The following is a 21,638-nucleotide window of genomic DNA, read 5'->3' on the forward strand; positions in this document are numbered from 1 at the left end:
AGAAATAAGCTAGGTTCTGGACTGTTTTTTTTTTTTTTTTTTAAGTTTACTTATTTTGAGAGAGACAGAGTGGAGGAGGGGCAGAGAGCGAGAGAGGGAGAGAGGATCCCAAGCAGGCTCTGCACTATCAGCATGAAACCCAATGTGGGGCTTGAACTCATGAAACTGTGAAACCGTGACTTGAGATGAAACCGAGAGTCGGATGCTCAACTGGCTGAGCCACCCAGCCACCCTTGGACTGTTTTGAATAATAATAGAATATGGTAGAAATGATGCTGGGCCAGTTTGGGGCATAGCCCTTCAGTAGCCTGGCAGCCTCCACTTCCTGCCTCTTGGAAGGCAGCCGCCATGTAAGAAGTGCACCTGTCCGGGGACCACCATGCTGTGAGAAGAGAGAGATGCTAAGGGACACTGAGCACTAAGCATGAGTGGAGAAGCCACCTTGGAGGTCGATGTGCTACCCGGGCCTCCCCAGCTGCGGCCGCACGGAGCAGAAACAAACTACCCAGCCAGCCTAGTCCTGACCCACAAAGTCACGGGCAGCCTCCTAACACCCTCTTCAGTCTCCTCTCTTGCAACCTGGACAGAGCCTGTAAGACCCGAGTTAGACCACATCGCTCCTCTGCTCAGGATCCTCCAAAGGCTCCCGCTGCACTCAGGTGCTGCCCCCTCCCCCCCGGCCCCCTGCTACCTCTGTAACATCATTTCCTGTTTCCTTCCCCGTTGCTCACTCTGTTCCAGGAACACTGGTTTCCCGGTTGCTTCTCCGCCAGCCTCAAGCCTGCATTCGCTACTCCTTTCTACTGGAACAGTCTTGCCGAGATGGCTGTGCGGCACACGCTGTCACCTCTGTAAAGCCTGCACCAGCTGCCACTTAGTGAATGCCCTTCTCTGTCCCCCCCATTCCTCCCCGTACACTCCCTGCCCCTTCCCTGCTGCTCTTTTCTCTATGGCATTTGGTCATCTGATGGCCGCACACTCTAGATATTTAGTTCTTGTCTCTCTTCTCTATGGGGTGTCAGGTGTCGCTCCACGGGGGCAGATCTTTGGTCCGTTTTGTTCACAGACATGCTTCCCTAGAGCCTAGAACCAGGCTGCGCACATAGCAGGTGCTCAAAAGCCATTTGCCCAATACATGAGCCTAACTTTTCTGAACCTGAGTTTCTTAACTACAAAATGAGGGGGTTGTGAGGACAAGTAAGGTTTATGTAGAGCGTATGGCATTGAGCCTGGTACAGAACAGTGCTCAGTAAACCTTAGGTCTTTTTCCTACATTCCTACTTATTCCCCATAACCAGCTGCTCTAAGAATCTATTCTAGGGGCGCCTGGGTGGCTCAGTCGGTTAAACGTCTGATTCTTGGTTTCGGCTCAGGTCACGATCTCACTGTTGTGATACTGAGCCCCGTGTCAGGCTCCACACTGAACGTGGAGCCTGCTTGGGATTCTCTCCCCCGATCTCTCTGCCCCTCCCCCAATTGCTCTCTCTCTCTCTCTCTCTTTCTCAAAATAAATGAATACACATTAAAAAAAGAGAATCTAGGGGCGCCTGGGTGGCGCAGTCGGTTAAGCGTCCGACTTCAGCCAGGTCACGATCTCGCGGTCCGTGAGTTCGAGCCCCGCGTCGGGCTCTGGGGTGATGGCTCAGAGCCTGGAGCCTGTTTCCGATTCTGTGTCTCCCTCTCTCTCTGCCCCTCCCCCGTTCATGCTCTGTCTCTCTCTGTCCCAAAAATAAATAAAAACGTTGAAAAAAAATTAAAAAAATAAAATAAAATAAAAATAAAAAAAGAGAATCTATTCTAAAAAGGCTGGGAAGAAATGCTATATGTGTAAAATTATATACATGAATAAAAATATATTAATTTATAAAATGTTAATATATTAAAATATATTTAAGATACATATTATATATCTAAAAAGACATGAACAAAATCCAAATCCATTTATAGTAAATGGCCCATGGGTATATTTCACTTGTCTTGTCTTGCATTATGTTTTTGGCCTGGGTCTCTTGTTTGTGGTTCTAGATGGCGAAAACATGATTGGTCCAGCTTGTGTCAGTTGTCTGCGGCTGGTCCAACTGGGGCATTGGGAGGGGGTGGGAAACCAGGACTCACACACAGATGTTCCCACTCAGGCCCATCTTCAGCAGATGTTATGGGCACAGGCAATGACCAGAGAAGGGGGCCTAGGTGGGGCAGAGACCTTATGATGTGTTACCTACACAACACTTGCCCATAGTTGTCATAGGCCTGTGCTCTGCTGGTGGAGGCATTTCCTCTGATCTCGTATTCTTTTGTGTGTGTGTGTGTGTGTGTGTGTGTTTATTTCTGAGAGAGAGAGAGGGAGACAGAGGATCTGAACAGGCTCCGTGCTGTCAGTGCAGAACTTGATGCGGGGCTCGAACTCATGAACTGTGCGATCATAACTGTGAGAAGTTGACGCTAAACTGACTGAGCCACCCAGGTGCCCCACCCGGGTCTCATATTCGAGGGTATGGGAGTGAGTCTGTGTCCCCCAAGATCTGCCCTTTGTAGACCACATGCTGTCTCCCTACCCTTTCCCCGCCAAGTCTGGGAGGCTCATCTCTTTGGTCTGCCTTTCCCATCCGTGGCCTTGCCCTATATTCCTACTGGAGACTGGCGCCTCACTAATGACAGAGCATTTAGAGGAGAGCTTGTGGACAAAGGTGGGGGTGTAGGGGAGCCATAAGGGATTGTGCCCGGCTGGGGCTGATATAACCGAGCTGTTACCACTCTTAGGCCCAAGGGAAGAGGGAGGGGTGGTTACTGGCACCTGGAAGGGGAGCCATCTAGGGAAGCAGAGGGACACAGCCAGCCTGAGTGGGAGCGGCGGGGGGGGGGGGGGGGGGGATGCAGGGAGGGAAAGAGGTGCCCGGGCGCCCAGGCCTCATTCTCTCCCATCCTCTGGCTCCTGCCAGGGCCTCTCATCGGTTGGAGCCAGGGGACAAGTGGGTCATGGAGGTAGCCCAGGGTTGGTTCCCCGGGGCCTAGAGCAAGGCGAAGGGTGGAAAGTGGTTGGTAAAGGGAGGCCCGGCCACTTCCCTCTGCACTTTCTCCAGCTCTCTCCAAGCACAAGTCCTGCCCTGTACCCAGTGTTGCAGGCCTGACTGCCCAGGGGTCTGGGTCAGGAGAGATACAGTCTTCAGTACTCCTTTCAGATCATGTCCACCCTTTGGGACTAGGAACACATTTGCTATTATCTTTAGGAATCCTTGAGTCGTAACTGATGATTAATTCAATCTACAAAGCATAGAATGCGGGTCATTTTCCCCTAAGCGTATCCTTACACTTGCTCCGCTAGAACTCCAGCTACCCACTCAGTTAGCAGGACCCCTTCTGCGGAATGTGGGCTGATGGAATGTTGTTGCTGGCAGAGGTCTTAGAACGGATTTCTTGGTAGTCCAACTGTATCGTTCTCCTGGTAAGAAAACCGGAGCCCAGAGAAGGAAGGCGACCCGTGGTCAGGAAAACCTGCTACAACCACACTCACGTTGCCGGTCACCAGGTGTGTGGATGTCTCCCCCACGCCCATCGACTCTCTGCCACCCGCCGGGTGTGCTATGATCCCATTCAGTTCTGACACTGCCTACTCGGCGTTAGCATCGGATCCCACAAGGGCTGCGTCCCACAAGACTGCCCCCCCCCCCCTCACATGCCCCCTCGCAAGTCCCAGGCTGTCACCTGTGCCTCTGACCGACTGGCTCTAGATCAGGGATCCCGTGCTCCCCTCCTTGGCGTCATTAATTTGCCACAGCAGGGGCGCCTGGGTGGCTCGGTCGGTTCAGCGTCCGACTTTGGCTCAGGTCATGATCTCGCCGTTCCCGAGTTCGAGCCCCATGTCGTGCTCTGTGCTGCCAGCTCAGAGCCTGGAGCCTGTTTCAGATTCTGTCTCTCTCTCTCTCTCTCTCAAAAATAATAAAGTAAACATTAGAAAAAAAATAATTTGCCACAACAGCTCATGGAACTCAGGGAAACACTTACGTTTGTCACTTTGTTATATCATAAAGGATACGATAAAGGATCCGGACGAACAGCCAGATGAAGAGATACAAAGTGTGAGAGGTCTGGCGAGGGGGCCCAGAGTTTCCATGCTCCCTCCAGGTCCTCCATCCTCCCAGCACCACATGCGTGCAGCGACCTGGAAGCATTCTGGACCCTGTTCTTTTGGGATTTTTATGGAGGCTTCATCACGTAGGCCCGACTGATGATTCACTCCGTTTCTAGCTCCTCTCTGCACCCTAGAGAGTGAGGGGCAGCTCTGAAAGCGTCAACCTTCTGATCGTGGTTTGGTGTCTCTGGTGACCAGCCGCCACCCAGGGGCCCGCCAAGAACCAAAGACGTTCCCATCACTCAGGGAGTTCCAAGGGTTTTAGGAGCTCTGTGCCGGGGACTGGGGGGGAGACTGATTCCATTTGGGCTATTATTTCACACCTGTGCAAAGTGACACAGCCTGGTGGCAGAGCTAGGGCTTTACCGCAGCCCCCCCGACCCCGTGTCCGTTTCTCTTGCTACGTTCCCCTGTTGCCTAGGGATTAAATGCCATCAGATAGGCAGAGGGCAGGCAGGCCCCTCGTTCCCTCGTTATCTGTGTTCCTCCCTTGTTTTGACTCACTTGTTTGTTCCTTCACACTCTCTAGGAGTTAGTGGGTCATTGCTGTGGGTCACACACCGGCCCAGTCACAGATTGTGGTGACAGTGCCAGTACCCAAACGTATCTGGTTCTCTTCTCCTTCTGGGCTCGTGGAAGACTCACTTCTCACCGAGGAGGGATCTAGAAGGGAGGAGCAAGCTTGTATATGTTCAAGCTGAGATTGTGGGGCTGCGGGTACCACGGAATAAGCCACATCGACGAATACACAGCCCATGTTTTGGAAGAAGAGAGGGAGATGTTTCTGATAATGCGGTTGAATTATGGGGCAATAGAATAATGGGAACACCAAGGCAGGAGTGATGGGTCCCACCCACTCCACGGAGCAGACCTGGGCGGCAAGGCCAGGTCAGATGTGTTTCTCATGAGCAGGACTATGCTCTGTCCGGACTGTAGCCTTAGCTCAACCACTAATCTGCTCAGTGACCCCTACAAGTCACTTTCCCTCTCTGTGCCTTGTGTATAAAGTGATGGGGTTAGATCACCTCTGAGGTTCTTTCCAGCTCTAAAATTCTGTCTTTTATTATGAAAAAAATTTTTTTAACGTTTGTTTATTATTGAGAGACGGAGAGGCACGGAACGTGAACAGGGGAGGGGTAGAGAGAGGGGGGGAAACACAGAACAGAAGCAGGCTCCAGCTCTGAGCTGTCAGCACAGAGCCTGATGCGGGGCTTGAACCCACAAACTGCGAGATCATGACCTGAGCCGAAGTCGGTCGCTTAGCCAACTGAGCCACCCAGGCGCCCCTAAAATTCTGTATTTTAGAACAGATCGAGTGACTCGCTCTCCTGACATCTTGGTCTGTGCTTCCTCCCCATAACTGGCTCTGGACCTTCTCCTTGTGAGTCATTGGGGTCCATGTTCCCTCATGGGGATGAAACCTGATTGAGCAGGAAGCGAAGGGAAGGAAAGCGTTGATGTTCAGGCTGTTGACTTCCAAAATAATAATTGCAAAAGCCATAGCCAGAGATTTGCTGGCTGGGTTTTGTGGAGATAATTGAAAGCTCTTGAAAATCCTCAAGGGGGGTCCTGAGTGGAGTTTTTGCCAAGTGACAAGCGAGGAAGCTCTCTCTTTTCCTTCACCTCCTCTTACCCCTTCACTGGCACTGAGCCCACTCCCCTTCGCCCAAGCCACCAGGGCTCACTCACTGGATGAGTTTGAGTAAATGATGGGCTCTGAGGGCCTGAGGGTCCTTCTTGGCTAAATGGAGCCAAGAGTGGGCACAATGTGTCTGGCCCAGGTGTACTGGCCCACGGGCACTCACCAGTGATGAGTCCACACCCTGCCGGGTCGCTGCCCTCCCGAGGGTGGCCTCTGTGGGGTTTGGTTCCTGTAGACCACCACTTCTCCTAGGCTCCAAACACCCCAACATGGTTCCAGCTACCACCCCCTACCACCCCCACCCTCCATATATCATTGCCACGCACAGTTGGGACTGTGAGGTGCTCGCTCTCGGGGTCATGCAAATGCACAGCCTGAGAAAGGACCACCTCCTTACACTCTGTGTCCCTCCGGCCTCACCCTCCGCCTGGCCTGTCCAGCCAACGTGGGGCTGATTTGGGTTAGACAAGAAAGCCTCTCATGCCAGGGTGCTCAAACTTCAGTGAGCCCTCAAGCCACCTGGAGGGCTGGTTAAAAGGGCTTTGTTAAAGCATAAATCACCAGTCCAAGCCCCAGAGTTACTGATGCAGAAGGTCTGTCGTGAGGCCTCAGAATCTGCATTTCTAGCAAGTTCCCAGGTGATACCGATGCTGCTGGTTCAGGGACCACACTTTGAGAATCCCTACCCTAGGGAATTGCAAAGTGGCACAAAACTCTCTTAAAGGCTGCTCGGGAAATTCAGGGATGAGGAACTTCCTTCCCCAAGGCCAGGCTCGTGTTGATCTGTTTGTCCTGTGTCCTGATCTTTCCTCCTCTGGATTTGCTGCTCTGGCTGCTGGTGGTTCTAACTTCTGCAGCTCTAGAGCCTGGAGACGTTTGCCTAATTTATGGGACTTGGCAGACACTCAGAGGCTGAGGGAGGACAGAAAACTCTTAACATACAGCACATCTGACTCTCGTGTTTGGGCGTTTTTTTACTGCTCACTGGGGAGAGCATACACGTGGAAGGCCTGTTCCCTGGCTCTCCATAAAACTTGGTAATGGAGTGCAACAGGGTGGTTATGAGTCATTCAGGGGGCTGCGCCCTTGCCCACCCTGGAGCAAGCTGGAGGTCTTTCTGGAAAGTGCTGGAGCTGGCACTCAGTGGCAATTTTTGGTGAGGATTTGTGCACCCTCTGGGCTCTTTAATGTCATTTCCTAGAGGGAATGGAGGGCATGCCCCTCCTCCTCCACGCTGGCTGCATCATGGACATGACGGGGAGCCTTCTTGGCCATGTGAGTGCTGGCCACACTCTACGGACGGCAGAACAATGGATGCGAGGGGCAGGGCCTTGGTGAGCACAGCTGCCATCCCAACTCAGACTTCTCCTTCAGAGAGAAATAGACATCTAGCTTGAAGTTTAGGCTTTCACGGCCAGGTGAAATCTCTAAGTCTACATCCTAAATGGTATGCCCACTTGTCCAGAGGAGCAGTGTTTTTCCCTGGGAGCCGGTCTTCTTCAATTCTCCCTTAGATGAAGGCTTCCTCCTCTCCACTGTGTGGACACTCTGAGTTTGTATCTGAGAGGCACATCCAGATCCTAGGCAGATCCAGAGCAGTGACTCTCAAATCTGGTCACGCATGAACACACAGAGGTTCGGTTCCTATCCCATGCCCACACCTGACAGGTCAGAAATTTGGGGCATGAGATCCAGAAACCGTGCTTTTGATTTGGAAGATTTGAAAACCGACTGATTAGGTTTATTTATGCTTCCGGACCTCCTAGCCTGAGTTCCCAACATGGCCTGGCCCACTGTATTTATTCAGCAAGTATTTACAGAGCAAATTCCTATTATATGCTGGGCACTATCATTTTGTTCACCTCCTCGTATGGGAGACAGCTAAACACACACAAGTATATATTCAAGTAGGGGTATCTGCTAGGAAGCAGAAGAAAACAGGGTAATGTGGTAGAGGGCAGGGAGGAGCCAATTTAGATAAGCTAAGAGTGAAGGCTTCTCTAAGCAAGTGCCATTTGAGCAGGTCTGAATGATGTGAAGGCGTGAGCACTCTGGATAGGTATCATGTTACTTATATAATGTTATAATGACAACTATATAAGCATAATTATATAATGTTAGTTATAAGCTGAGCTGACGTAGCAAACAGGGTCTCAAAATCAAACAATTTAAAGAGTGAGACCGTTATTTCTCACAGAATCCTTCACTGTTGGAATTCAGGCCGAAGGGATGGCTTTCCTCTCTGTAGCCATTTGGGGACTCAGGGTGATGGCTGCTCTATTGTCTTCAAATTTTGACTGCCAAGGTCTTCCTGGCATCACCATCCCATTTGGATGGAAGGTCAAAGAGCTTGGGGAAGTGTGTTGGGAGTTTTCGATGGGTCAGTCTGAATGTGACGGGCGTTACTTTTGCTCGTGTACCCCTGGAGCAAATTTGGTCACGTGATCAGCCCCTAGTGCAAGGGAGCCTGGGAAATGTAGTCCAGCCACGTGGCCAGGAACAAGGAGAAGATGGATTTGGGGAGACAGGCAGTGCTCTCTGCCAGAGGCAGGGGATACAGCAAGTGCAAAGGCTCAGATCAGGGAGTGAGTGTGGTGTGTTCAAGGAAGAGTGGGGAAGCCCAAGTGACTGGAGTAGTGAGGTTCGAGGAGACGGGGTAGCAGATAAAGATGGAAAGGCAGGCAAAGCCTGCTGCCAGCGTGTTTTCCCTCCCCTGCTCACTTTAGTGAAGGTTTCACAATTGTGATCTTTTTGAACATCGCATTCTCCCAGTGTAGACAAAAGTGAAGAGAATCACCTAATGAACCCCCAGGTACCCATCAGCTTATCAATCAATGTTTGGCCAAACCTATCCTAATTGAAAAACAGTATACCAATTTCTCAGGTGCCAAGAAGAGGGGTGAGTCCCTCACAGTCTCCTACTTACCTCACACGATCTCTCAGGGAAAATTCTGACAGATGTTTGAAGGCATTGTGGACCTTTCGAAGACAAAAAAAATACCATAATGATCCTATCATTATCGCTACCTTTATCAGAACTTCCAATTTTTATATCAAATGAATCAGATATAAAATTTTAAAGGCGGAATCAGCTGTCTTTGCTGTGTGACAAATTACCTCAGAGCTAAGCGGCTTAAATCGACAATAAACATTTATCGTCTCTCATGGTTTCTGACTTTGAGTGTCTCATAAGGGTATTTCAGATGCTGATCAGGACTACCGTCCTGCTTCTAGATGGTTCGCTCACATAGTTGACGAGCTGCGCTAGCTGTTGGTGTAGGTCTTGGTTTTTCACACAAGCCTTTCCACAGGGAGGCTTCAGTACCTTTACAAGATGGCAGTTGGCTTTCTTCAGAGTGAGCGATCCAAGAGGCCAAGGAGAAAACCACAGTGCCTTTATAACCTAGCTTCAGAAGTCACACACCATCACCTCCAACAGTATGCTGTACTCACGTGTCACCCTGGTTCAGTGAAGGAGCGGGATTACAGAAGGGCATGCACAGTAGGAGGCAAAGACCACTGTGTGCCATCTTGGAGGCTGGTGACCACAGGGGCCTAAGCTAAGTTCATTCCAAGGCTCTCTTTCAGACGTAATCTATTCAATGATCTCTAGAAGGACCGGTTTTGGAATCACTGCCTAAATATGAATCAACAAAGATTTCTGATGATTGGCCAGATAGAATTGGGCGATTTTGTAGTTATGAGGGAACTTAGAAGTTATGTATTTCTACCCTCCCATTTTACAGAGGAGGAAATCATTTCCAGAGAGACAAAATGAGGTGAGTTTGTGGCTGGGTGAAGATTAAAGAGCCAGTCTCTTAACTCATGGATCTGCAGTGCTTGAGGCAATGAAAGAACCTTAGATTTGGGGTCCAGACGTCTCTCCCAAGGTCTCAGCATGGGTGACCCCTTGCCTAGCCTCTGCTCCCCAAGCTTGATCATTGTCTAAACAAAAATGTCATCCTTTTGGGACAATGTTTACGGACAGTGTTAAATATTCTCAATAAAACTCAACAGGCTCTTTAAACACGTTGGGTTGGTGATGCTTTGTATAGCCTTATTCATTTAATTTCTTTTGCCCCAGTGAACAGTGTTGGGGAATTTAAAGCCATGTAACTATTTAGTTAGCTTCATGGACCTCTCAGACATGCTGTCCATGAAGCAGCAAATTTGGATACCCATGGAACAGCAGATTTGTGGTTCTGTTAAGCTTTTTTGTTTGTTTTGTTTTTTAGTTGCATGCAACAGAAAACACACTGACTAGCAAAGGCAATGTGTTAGAGGGACTATGGGGTACCTGACAAATCAAAGGAAGGCTTGAACAACTTAAGATTTGGAACAAAGCGGGGCTGCCCCTGATGGCTCAGCAGCAAGAGTTCCCAGATCCTCTTCTTGGTGGTTTCCCATCAACACAATCCAGCCCCAGTGATTTCCAGTCCACGTGTGCTGATATGGATGTCAAAGTCCTGGGAAGCAGAAGGTCTCTGACTGCCTCCCACCCTGGGGTTATATATCCTCCGATGATCAGTCGGCTGTGGCCAGTGGCCAGGATCAGGTAGCATAGACATGGCCTTTGGGGCCCACGTGGAAATGCCTGGCTGTGTCCACCACCGAGGGGGGAGTCCCTGGGGGCTACCCAAGAGGGGTCTGTGGTACTCTGCAAAATTCCACCACACCAGCAGGGCTTAACCTTGAATAGTGGACAAAGTCATTCTTACCACTTTGCTCTGTAGGAAACCACCCATTTTAACACCACTATTAATTCACTTGTTTTTTACTTTAGCTTGGAGCTTTGGGACTCAAGCCAATACCCTTTCCTTCTTGGGATTTAGTTTTACATCTGTGTAGTGAGGGGTTTGTGCCTTTAAGTTCTTAAATTAATTTTTTAACATTTATTTATTTATTTATTTATTTATTTATTTTTGAGACAGAGGGAGAACGTGAGTGGGGGAGGGACAGGAAGGAGACTCAGAATCTGAAGCAGGCTCCAGGCTCTGAGCTGTCAGCACAGAGCCTGATGTGGGGTTCAAACCCACGAACTGTGAGATCATGACCTGGGTCGAAGTCGGATGCTTACCCGACTGAGCCACCTGGATTCACCTCAGTCCCTTCAAGTTCTAATATAACCTGATGGCTGTGCAGTTCAGTAGCCCCTCTTCTCCTGCCCTGCTGTTGAAGATTTCCTGGCTGGGCCTCACGCTGCGCAGGTGAATAGGTACCAATCCATGTGTGTGAATTCTGTCTCTAAAAGGGTGTCACCTACACCTGTGTAGTCAGGTATTTTCTGAAATACACTGGCGCATATTCTCTTAATGAGAATGTACCAGCTCTGGACCGAGCTGATCACGTGATAAGGCAAAATCATCTGGATGAATTGGTACATTTTCCTAGCAAGAAATTCAAGGGCTCTGTGTCTCTGCTTACAATCTATAATTGTTCGTGTAATTTAGGCAAGAACTGGAATTAGAATTTCTTCAAGGGTTTGACTGATAGGGATTGCAGCAATAAATGGGGGATGGGAAGAGGTAAGTGGGTTTGGGGTAGGGGCTGTGGGTGAATGAGAGAGAGACTTCAGTAAGTCTCAGAGGGTCCTTTAAGGGTTAATAGGTTCAGGGACTTCAATGAATAATCTGTGACAGGCTTGTAGGAACCCCCTAATCATCAACAATTGGGAAAACTCAAGTCTACCTTATGGTTCATCCAGGATTGTGGGGTGGTGATGGAAATGGGAGTGAAGGATGTATCAGTGGAAAGTGTCCATTCCCAGCTCAGAAACACCTTTCACCAGATGTCTCAAACATGACCCTCACTTGGTCCCCACCCACAATGTGAAGGCCAACTCAAAGATGGACCCTGAACCATTCCAACCTTTCCTTGGGATCCCAAGTCAAAAATCGTGGAGTTAGACAGTGATGACCAGACAAGCTCTCGGAGATAACACAGCTTGATCCCAATATTTTCTTCCCAAGTTCTCCTAAACACCCAAACTCATGTCTTTGGCAGGCCCACACTGGTGGATAACTTTCCTGTCTGTGGTCACTAGTTTTTCACTATGTTGGCTGCTGAGGAGACCAGCATCTCGCCCTCACACACTCAGTCATGTTCAGGGCTGATCACTTTTATCATGGAAGAGAATCTTTCCCAGAAATCCCAGGCGACCTTTCCTTTTATCTAACTGGTCAGTGGGTCAAATGTCACCCTAAATTCAATCACTGTCAAAGAGCCATTCAAATTGCCTCTCCCAGCTCAGACGAATCCTGATTCATCCCCTGGGGCGGGGGGTGGGGTGGGTGGGATGGGGTGGGCAGGCGGCCCTTCTTGGAGCCCATAGCTAGCTGCCTACTATGTATGTGTACAGCAATATGAGGGGTAGATGTGTGCAAGGTGGGGACCCCGGACTGGAGAGAAGCACTGGCTGACATGACTGATGGCACCCAACTTGGCCATCTCATCTGTCTTTGGCTTCTTAAGTGACCTGCCTGTAGTTGTGAGTAAATAGGTCATGGGGGGTTATTTAAAATACTTTATTTCTCTCTCTGTGTCTGTCTCTGTCTCTCTCTCTTTCAATTTCTGTGTGTGTGTGTGTGTGTGTGTGTGTGTAGCAGACTTACACACATATGACAGAAAGAGAGTTATGACCCAAGGCCTTATAATGTTCCTTCCTTAATTAGACTTGCGGAAATGCAACATTTTTGCTTTAAAAGAAGTGTAATGAAGATAGATTATAGTTCAGGGTCTGATTGGGGAGAACTAGGAACGAAGATTAATTAGCAGCAGCATGTGGTTTATTTTCAAGGTCGTTTTTACTTGGCTTCCAGAAATCCTGGCCTAATATCTTCAAACTCTCGCTGAACTTTTCATGTGCAATGGGGTGGGGATTTTGTGTTCTTGTTTGATGGGGAGAGGCATTTGCCTTCCTGTAATACTCTCTGGCCGGCCAGCCCCTGTCACTTGCCACGTTGGGATGTCTGTGGATGGCCATCCCAGGCTAAACCGACCCTTCCCACGCCTACCCTGTATGGCTTCGGTGTGAAGTGCTTTCCAGCTGACAGTTATCAGGAGGCATGTGGGCGTTGGATCTGAGGGTGGCTTTTAATCGTGCAAGCTGTTTAAAGTCTCCCAAAATTCCTCAGCATCCTTTTTTTTTTTTAATGGTGCTTAAAATTTTCAAGGATTTTTTAGAAAAGAGAGAGGGAGAACTTTAAAATAGCCCTATCGTTCTAGTTCTGGGGCCTTTTGGAGGGCGTAAGTGCTTTCTAGATAATTCTTTGGTTAGCTTTCAGCCTTTATTTTCTTCCATGTCACCTTTGCCTTCTCCTGAAAGGCTCTTTCTTCTCCTACCTAGGGACGATCACCACCCTCGTAAACCCATTAGTAGATCCCTGCTTCTTTTGGGATAAAAGCTAAACTCCTCACCATGGCTCATAGGGGCCCTGCCTGCTCTGCCCTCAGCTTTCTCCCTACCTCCCTGTATTCCAGGTGCACTGGCTTTCTTTGGCTTCCTTAAACAAGTAAATCTTTTTTTCTGCTTCAGAACCTTCACACATGCCGTCCCTTGTGCCTAGAACATACTCTCCTACATTGGCCATTGGCTAATTCCTTTTTACCTTCCAGGTCTCAGTGTAAATGCAACCTCCATAATTATGGTGGCTTTCCATGACTTTTCCAAATGAGACCTCTCCTTAAGTACAAACCACCCCATCCAGTTTGGGTCTTCCATAGCGCTCAACACAATTTGCCATTATTTTGCCTATTTCTGGGTATACTTGTTTGGTTGTCTCTCATACTAGACCAATGGTAGGTTCTTAGCATGTTCGTCTATATGTATGTGTTCATGTATGTGAACACAGCATGTTCTTGTATATGCAGGGCAGAGCTCCATAGATCTGAGGGTCAGAGCTGGTTGATTAGCTGCTGTCTGGACAGAAATGGGGATGGATGGTGTGTAGACCCCACCAGGCCTGGCCCAGCATGTGTACTTTATCAGGGGAGAGGGGAAAGGTATTTGGGATCGGGAACCCATCTTTGCAGGAGACAGGGCTTGACCCTCAGGTGGCATCCAAGGACTCCAATTTCCTTTGAGTCTTAATTCCCAAGCAAGTCCAGTGTTATTCCAGAGATGTATGCATGTGTATGTGGGTGTGTAGGCACACCTGCAAGGGAGGCCAGGGACCACGCAGGGGACCATGATTGGTGGTGGAGAAAGGAACCCAGCCTTTTATTCCTTCTTCCCTTCTGGCCTCGCTGGATGCGCAGCTCATCCTGGGATCTCAGACATCACCGACAGGTAGCGTACGTATGTGGGGTGAGTGGACCATTGGGAGGGACAACATCCTTCTGCCTGATGTAGGCCCTTAGCACCTGCTCGGGTGACCTGAGAATGCATGTTGCGTACTTGCTGTATGTCGCTTGTACCTACATCTCAGTTAATCTTCACAACTGCTCTGTGAGATCAATGTTATTATTATCACCCCCATTTTTCTCTCATGTCTCAGAGAGGAAAATAATATTCCTTGTTGTTTTTCCCCTTTACAGCAGATTTTAGAAAGAATAGCATCATTCTATTCAGAAACAGACACGACCTGAAAGCTCATTTTATCCAAGCTTCTTATTTTATGGTGATGAAACCGAGAAGGGAAGGTTAGTGGCAAATCCAAGGCCATGTGGCCAACGTATTCATTATCCATGGCAAGGTCTTACTTGCTACCATGGAGAATGAGAACATACCAGGCTTCTTGCTGTGAAGGCTTTATAAAAAACAAATCAATATGCTTAATATCATTTTTGTTCATCTCCTTGAAAGATGCAATGTAGCAGGAAAGTCCACTGTCAACATTTTTACGAACTCTGTGGAAACTATGATGTTAAAGGCTTTTGGTAACCGCTTCATTAAGCTTGGCTTTTTCTAGGCCACCACAAAAGGTAAATAAACCCTAATGAGTACTACGCCCAGTCTGAGATCCTGTAAGTTGTACAAAGAGTCAATGCCTCAAAACACACTCATCTCCCCACCCCAAGCCTCAGGGGAGTCTGAGAAAGGTGATCCTAGCCCTGCATTGTGCACCAAGACCTTCGGACAAAGACTTATTAACCCGCAAATTAGACACTAACTAAATAAAGCCAGAATTTCCATAGACTGAAAAGAACGGCATAGCATCAGTAATACCGTGAAGTTAGTGTTCTGCCAACTGGCCTTCCATCAAAGCAGAATTCCCTGGTAACCAGTACACAGAGATTAATGGGGGCTGCTGGGCCTAACAGTGACCCCAGGCCTTACTCTTTTGTTCCTTTTGCAAATTCTATCCTAGATGTTGGGGGTTCAATAATGATTAAGGCAAAATCCCAACCCTCAAGGCACTCCATGTTTTGGGGGAGGCACTGCAGTACGAGGAAACAGACTATAATCCTGGGGTGCAATGAGAACTTATAGAAGGAGTTACTCCATACGGGGGGAGCAGAGCCAAGAACACTTCCTTGGATGGACTGGCGAGTTGAAGGAAAGGGCTCCTTCCCAAAATAAGAAGAACTTGACAGTGTGTTTACAGGATGATGGGAAGAAGCCACTGAAAGAGAAAGGATTGAGCTCACTTATTGGCCTGAGGTTCCTAAGAAGGTGGAAGGGGATGGTGCCAGGTGGGAGGATGAGCCTTGGGGGTAAAGAGAATCCTTGTGGGGCAGGTGAGGAAGAGACAAGGGTAGACCCAGATGTAGGTGAGCTGGCAGACAAGAGACGAGTGGTGGGGAAACAGGAAGATGCGGCTGCTTTGGCTAAACCAGGAGATGTGAACACCTTATGAGTGTGTGGGGTTGGTGGGAAGGTGAAGGACTTCACGAGAGGGGAAAGCGTAATAAAGCTCCTGTGCCAAACTGCCTGGAGGTGGGCGGTGATGGGGACCCAGCAATTGCCAGGGACCATGGGAGAAGAGTAGTACCAAAATGAGTGGTCGGGTGGATTTCTCCAGAAATATCCAGCAGGATGAATATAGGAGCAGAGAACGCTGGGCTGAATCTAAGATTCATTTTGTTCCAGGTAAATCTAAGGGAAGGAAAAGGGGGCAAAGGGATTAAGAGTTTCCGTAAGACATGAAATAATGGCTCATGGAATATAAAGAAGGGAGTTGGAGGGGTGCCTCGGTGGCTCAGTCGGTTAGGCGTCAGGCTTCGGCTCAGGTCATAATCTCACCGTTCGTGAGTTCGAGCCCTGCGTCAGGCTCTGGGCTGACAGCTCCGAGCCTGGAGCCTGCCTCAGATTCTGTGTCTCCCTCTGTCTCTGCCTCTTCCCCACTCATGATCTGTCTCTGTCTCTCAAATATAAATAAGCATTAAAAGGAAACCTTTAAAAAAAATAATAATAAAAGAAGGGAGTGGAGACAGAAAGGGCTAATATATTGGGAGAAATGAGGCCAAAGGTCTGGAGGTCTCAAAGGGTTAAAAACAGATGCTGAGAGACTGGTGGAAGAAAAGTGTGGGAAGATACAGGTGATTGTTGATAGAGAATAGACTATGAGAACTTTGCTTCCAGGTAATGGTGAGTTGAGTTAATTAGGCTATCTTGCATGCTGAAAACAACCAAGAATTCTGGATAAAATACCGAAAAATTTTCTTAAAAGTGACAAGAGCTGACGGGATTGTAAGGAATTACCGGGCCAACATTCAAGCAGAAAAAGAGGCCAGAGAGGTAAGTGAGTACAGAATCTGCTTTTGTTCTTTTTTTTTTTTTTTTAATGTTTATTCATTCTTGAGAGACAGAGCATGAGTGGGGGTGGGGCAGAGAGAGAGAGGAAGACACAGAATCCGAAGCAGGCTCCAGGCTCTGAGCTGTCAGCACAGAGCCCAATGTGGGGCTAGAACCACAAACCGTGAGATCATGACCTAAGCCAAAGTCGTGCACTCAACCAACTGAGCCACCCAGGTGCCCCAAGGATCTGCTTTTGTTCTGAGGGAATTTCACATTTTAGCAAATCTCAACTTTTGTTTTGTCTACCAAAATTGAAGTCAAAGACCGGCACAAAGTGTAGTGTCTAATAGGAAGCTTTCCTCACCATAAGCTGGGCTTCCTATGGAGCCTGAAAGCAGGATGAGCTAAATTAAACCAACTCTTACATGGGCATATAGCTCAGATGTGTACCATTGGGGTGATTCAGGGAAACTCAAGTCTTGATTTGGGATTAAAGGTGGGTTCTAGACTAAGGTTATGAGACACATATTTCTATAAATTATTTTTCAAGTATGATGGCTAGCACAGTGTCAAAGATAACTACAGCATGGAAATAAGAGAACACGAGCAACCCATAGGTTGCTTCAGATACTGTTATTATCAGACACAGATTATTTAAACACTATGCTTAATCTGTTTAAAGAAATAAAAAATTAGCTTAAAAATATCTGCAGGGAATCAAACTGATTGGGAAATCAAAACAGAGTTACTCAAATCGAAACATACAATAATCAAAATGGATAACGGTCTGTTTGCTCAAAAGAGAGAATAATCAAAATACAGAATAATCTACCTTCTGAGGTAGAGCAGTTGCTAGTGTTGACCTTGTCCAGAGTATGGCCACGAGGAGGCTGTGGCTAAGGTGGAGAAGGGGAGGTCTTCAGAGGAGTTGACATGATGCAGGCACTGACAGGCAGGGAGTGGGGTGGGCCGTTCATGTGACCTGTGAAGTCATCCAAAATTATGGCAGGACTTGGGGCAGGGGAGGGTAAGTGCCAAAGATATTACTGGATAAGAAGAAGGTTAGTAGAGGACAGAGAGGAAGACAGTTAGAGTGGTCCCGCCAGATGAGATTGAAATGTCCTGGCACAAGGATTTCTAACAAGAGTGCAGAAGGAGTGATCTGGAAGTGACAGTGAGGAGTGCAGAGGTGGGTTTCGCCTCTCTGTCAAGAACTGTGCAGGGTCTGGCATTTTACAACGAGCCACAGCCTCATGGGTGCTGGCAGAAGACTTGAAAGTCTTGTGTCAGAGACAAGGGACAATGATTACTCCCAGCAATACCAGTAGCCAGAGGATTAGCACTTGCATGGCTCCTTTGAGCCTCAATTCCCACAGAGCGATGCAAAGAGATTCAAGGGATATATGTACATGAAGTAGGTTATGTTTCAGGAGAGGAACCCTGAGCTTAAAGGCTCCGGATCTCTTACAATGGACGGTAAGCTGGCCTGCCCTCTGCTCTGGAGAGAGACACCATCTCTATCTCCCAAGCCTGGTCACTCTACAAACACCTTGAAAAGCAAGTTCAGAATGAAAGTAGTCAATGCCTCTGCTGGCAGGAGGTACTGAAATGTGAGAGACCCTTAGAGAACTGTCAACACGTCCAAGCCCCAAGTCCACTGGGTGTGAGGATGAATGGTCTTTACTTTACAGGATTCCAAGGAAGTGGTGTTCTCAGCAGCTCACAGGATTTTAGCTGGGGCTAGGAGGTGAGGGATGTTATGAACTTCTGTTGAGGAAGTTAAGAATTTATGGCGTTTGTTCCCACCCATTAAAAACAGAAGTGCTTATTGGGTCATAAAAATAAAATTTGGAACCAGGATTATGTTTGCTATGACATGAGGCAATACAACACTGCGTTGCAATGTGATCCAGAAGAGATAGAGTGGGGGAGGGGCTGGCACTGGACCGGGAGCAAGAAGTGGATGTTCCCATGGGAGCATCACTTTCCCTTCCTGGTCAGCATTTCCTCATCTGCAAAACACTTAAAGAAATCCTCAATTCCCCAGAAAACCCAAATTTCCAGCCATGATGGGGACAGAGTTTGGTTAAAAAAAAAAAAAAAGATGATAAAAAAAGCAAGCGGTGATAGAGGCAGTGATAACAATGACCATGGAATAAGAAGATGGACGATGTGGCTCCCAGCCTAGTGATGTGCTTCATCTGGCTTTGGAGGCCAAGAGTATCCCTGGGCAGTAAATTTGTTTGAAGTTTCTGGAGAGACTGATTGACCAACTCTGATTTCCTAATGCAGGAGTAGACATTTAGAGCCTCAAAAAGGCAGCCTGCGTCAGAGAATGAATGTGGGCTTTGGAGGCCAACAGACCTGGGCACAAATCCAGCCTCTTCCACTTACTGGCTACGAAACTAGAGTGTGCTACTATTTTGTGGCCCGCCCACACCCCTGTCTTTTGGGAGCTGCACACTCGCTTTCTGGAGACTGCCCATACCCCTGCTCTATCCACGTGGTCCTGTGGGCAGTTGCACAACTCACAAGATCCTATCCCACAGTTGACTGGTTGAGGGGTGGGTCTCTAGGCCAAGCTGAACCAATCAGAGTCCTTCCCTAGGATTTCTGAAACCCGAACTGAGGCTTGGAGTCTTTCCTTCCCTACTGGGGAAGGCTGTGGATGACATCCATGTGAGAATGTAGGCAGAGGCACTTCCTGCCACGTGCAGATAGCTACTGTGCAGTGACAGCAGAGGTGGAGAGAGAGGTCTGATGGTATCTGAGCCCCTGCCTCTAGTTGCTCTGGGCCCTGGCTGCTTCTTGCCTTTCCCATGCATGCTTTGCTTCTTAAACGCTGCTGCATTTGGGGAACCTTTGAGTCTCTCATGTAAGGTTGGCCAAGTTGGCTTTAATCATTTGCAACCCGAAGAAGTCTGACTCACTTGGGAGTCCTGGGCAAGTGACCTCACGATTCCTCAGCTTCCTGGTTTATAAAATGGTAAAAATTGGGATAAAATCTGAGCCGATTAACTGACATAACTTATGAGAACACCTGGCACCGTGCCTTGCCAGTAGGAGGACTCAAGAAATATTATTTTCTTTCCTTTTTGGCCTTATGGGCATCTAGGATGCTACTTTTTAAGAGAACGTGTATGGAGCCCTTGCTCTGAGCCAGACAATGAATGCGTTATCTCATTTAGCCTCCCGGTGATCCTGAGAGGTAGCTGCTGTTTATCCCCATTTCCCAGGCAAGGAAACAACCGTGAAGGGAGTGGATAGGTGCTGTGTGCTGTTCACTGGAGTTGAGGACTTCACAAGCCCCACTCAAACCTTGCATTGTCTGAAACTCAGAGGAGGTAGGTTTGGACAAGTGAGATACGTTTGTAAGGGTAGGGGTAAATGTTGAACATTTACTGACTTGACAAGAAGTTTAGGTTGGAAACAGAGAGAGTTCCAAGAAGACTTCGTTGAGGCAACCATGAACAGCTGTAGAGGGTTATGAAGGGCAGCTGGAGCAGGCAGGGCCCCCACCTTTTTTTTGTTTTTGTTTTTAATGTTTCTTTATTTATTTTGAGAGAAAGAGAGGGAGCAAGTGCCAGCGGGGGGAGGGGCGGAGAGAAAGGGAGAGATAATCCCAAGCAGGCTTCCTGTCAGTGGTCAGCCACAGAGCCTGACGTGGGGCTCGATCTCACGAACCATGAGATCATGACCTGAGCCCAAATCAAGAGACAGACGCTTAACCTACTGAGCCACCCAGGCGCCCCAGGGCCCATACCTTTTGAGCTTCACATCCTGGAGGAGACATTCCCTCCTTCACCTGATGTAAGCCCTAGCTCTCCCTGCAGAGCACAGCGGGTTCTTAGGAGTGCTGTCCACAGCAGGCGGGCAGGCAGGGCCCACATGCACTTCCCCTTTGTGCTTAGACTCTGTCTTAGGCCTTAAGGGACAGTCACTGAGCTTGGGTACAAGACGGGTGGGGTGGGGAGGCAGGGAGGAGTCTGGAGCAAGTTCGTAGGGAAGGTGAAGAGCCGACCAGGGTGGCAGTCGGGGGGTGGGGGTGGGGGTGGGATGAGAGCTGTTTTAAAGATCTGTCTGGATTTGGTGACCAACTGGACACAGGAGGTGAAAGAAAGGAAGAATTACTGGGGTTGAGATGAGGATGTTTCCTTGAAAGACTGAGGAAGATGAATGAATTTTTCTACTGTTAAAAAAAAGAAAAAGAGGGGCGCTTGGGTGGCTCAGTCAGTTAAGTGGTTAAGCGTCCGACTTTGGCTCAGGTCATGATCTTGCGGTTCATGAGTTCGAGCCCCGTGTTGGGCTCTGTGCTGACAGTACAGAGTCCTGTGTCTCCCTTTCTCTGCCCACCTCCCTCCTCCCCAAATAAAATAAACACTAAATTTTTTAAAAAAAAAAAGGAAAGAAGAAACAAAATATCAAAACAAAATAGCAGTTACGGGCGTGGTTAAGAAGTAATGGTCATGTCTGACTTTGGAGGCATCCTGTGCCTCCGTTTCTTGTACGTGTCATTTGTCACCTCATCTGCACCCACTGCTGGTTCTCCCTGGATGCTGTGTAGTCTCTGCAGACCCCAAGGAATGAAGCAAAATGGCCTTGACTTTTCAGCAGCCTGGTCTGGGGGCTGGGTGGTAGAAACAGTGGAGTCTGGCAGTAGGAGAGCAGAGTCCTGGGTCTCCGGCCTAGAGGCACTAGTAGCTGGCTGTGTGAACACACGCACTTCACTGCTTTTCTCTGACCTGTGCAAGGCCAACTTCAGTCTTCCTGGGGGCTGCCTCTGGCCTGCTGAGTAGGTTGGGGGGGGGTCCCACCTTACCCCTCTTCCACAGGGCTTCCCCTTCTGATACCCTGGGGTCTGGAAATAACATTTCTTCCTCCCATCCTCCCTCTCTCCTTCACGTCCTTTACGTCCTTCCCTTCCCTTCCCTTCCCTTCCCTTCCCTTCCCTTCCCTTCCCTTCCCTTTCCTTTCCTTCCCTTCCCTTCCTTTCCTCCTCCTTCTTCCTTTCTCCCTCCCTCCTTTCCTTCCTTCCTTCCTTCCTTCCTTCCTTCCTTCCTTCCTCCCTCCTTTCCTTCCTTCCTTCCTTCCTTCCTTCCTTCCTTCCTCCCTCCCTCCTTTCCTTCCTTCCCAAGTTTCTTTCAAACAGCGGATGAGACTATATACTTAAAAGTTCTTCCAGTGCTCAC

This window comes from Prionailurus bengalensis, chromosome B2, assembly GCF_016509475.1.
Source record: "Prionailurus bengalensis isolate Pbe53 chromosome B2, Fcat_Pben_1.1_paternal_pri, whole genome shotgun sequence".
NCBI lineage: Eukaryota > Metazoa > Chordata > Mammalia > Carnivora > Felidae > Prionailurus > Prionailurus bengalensis.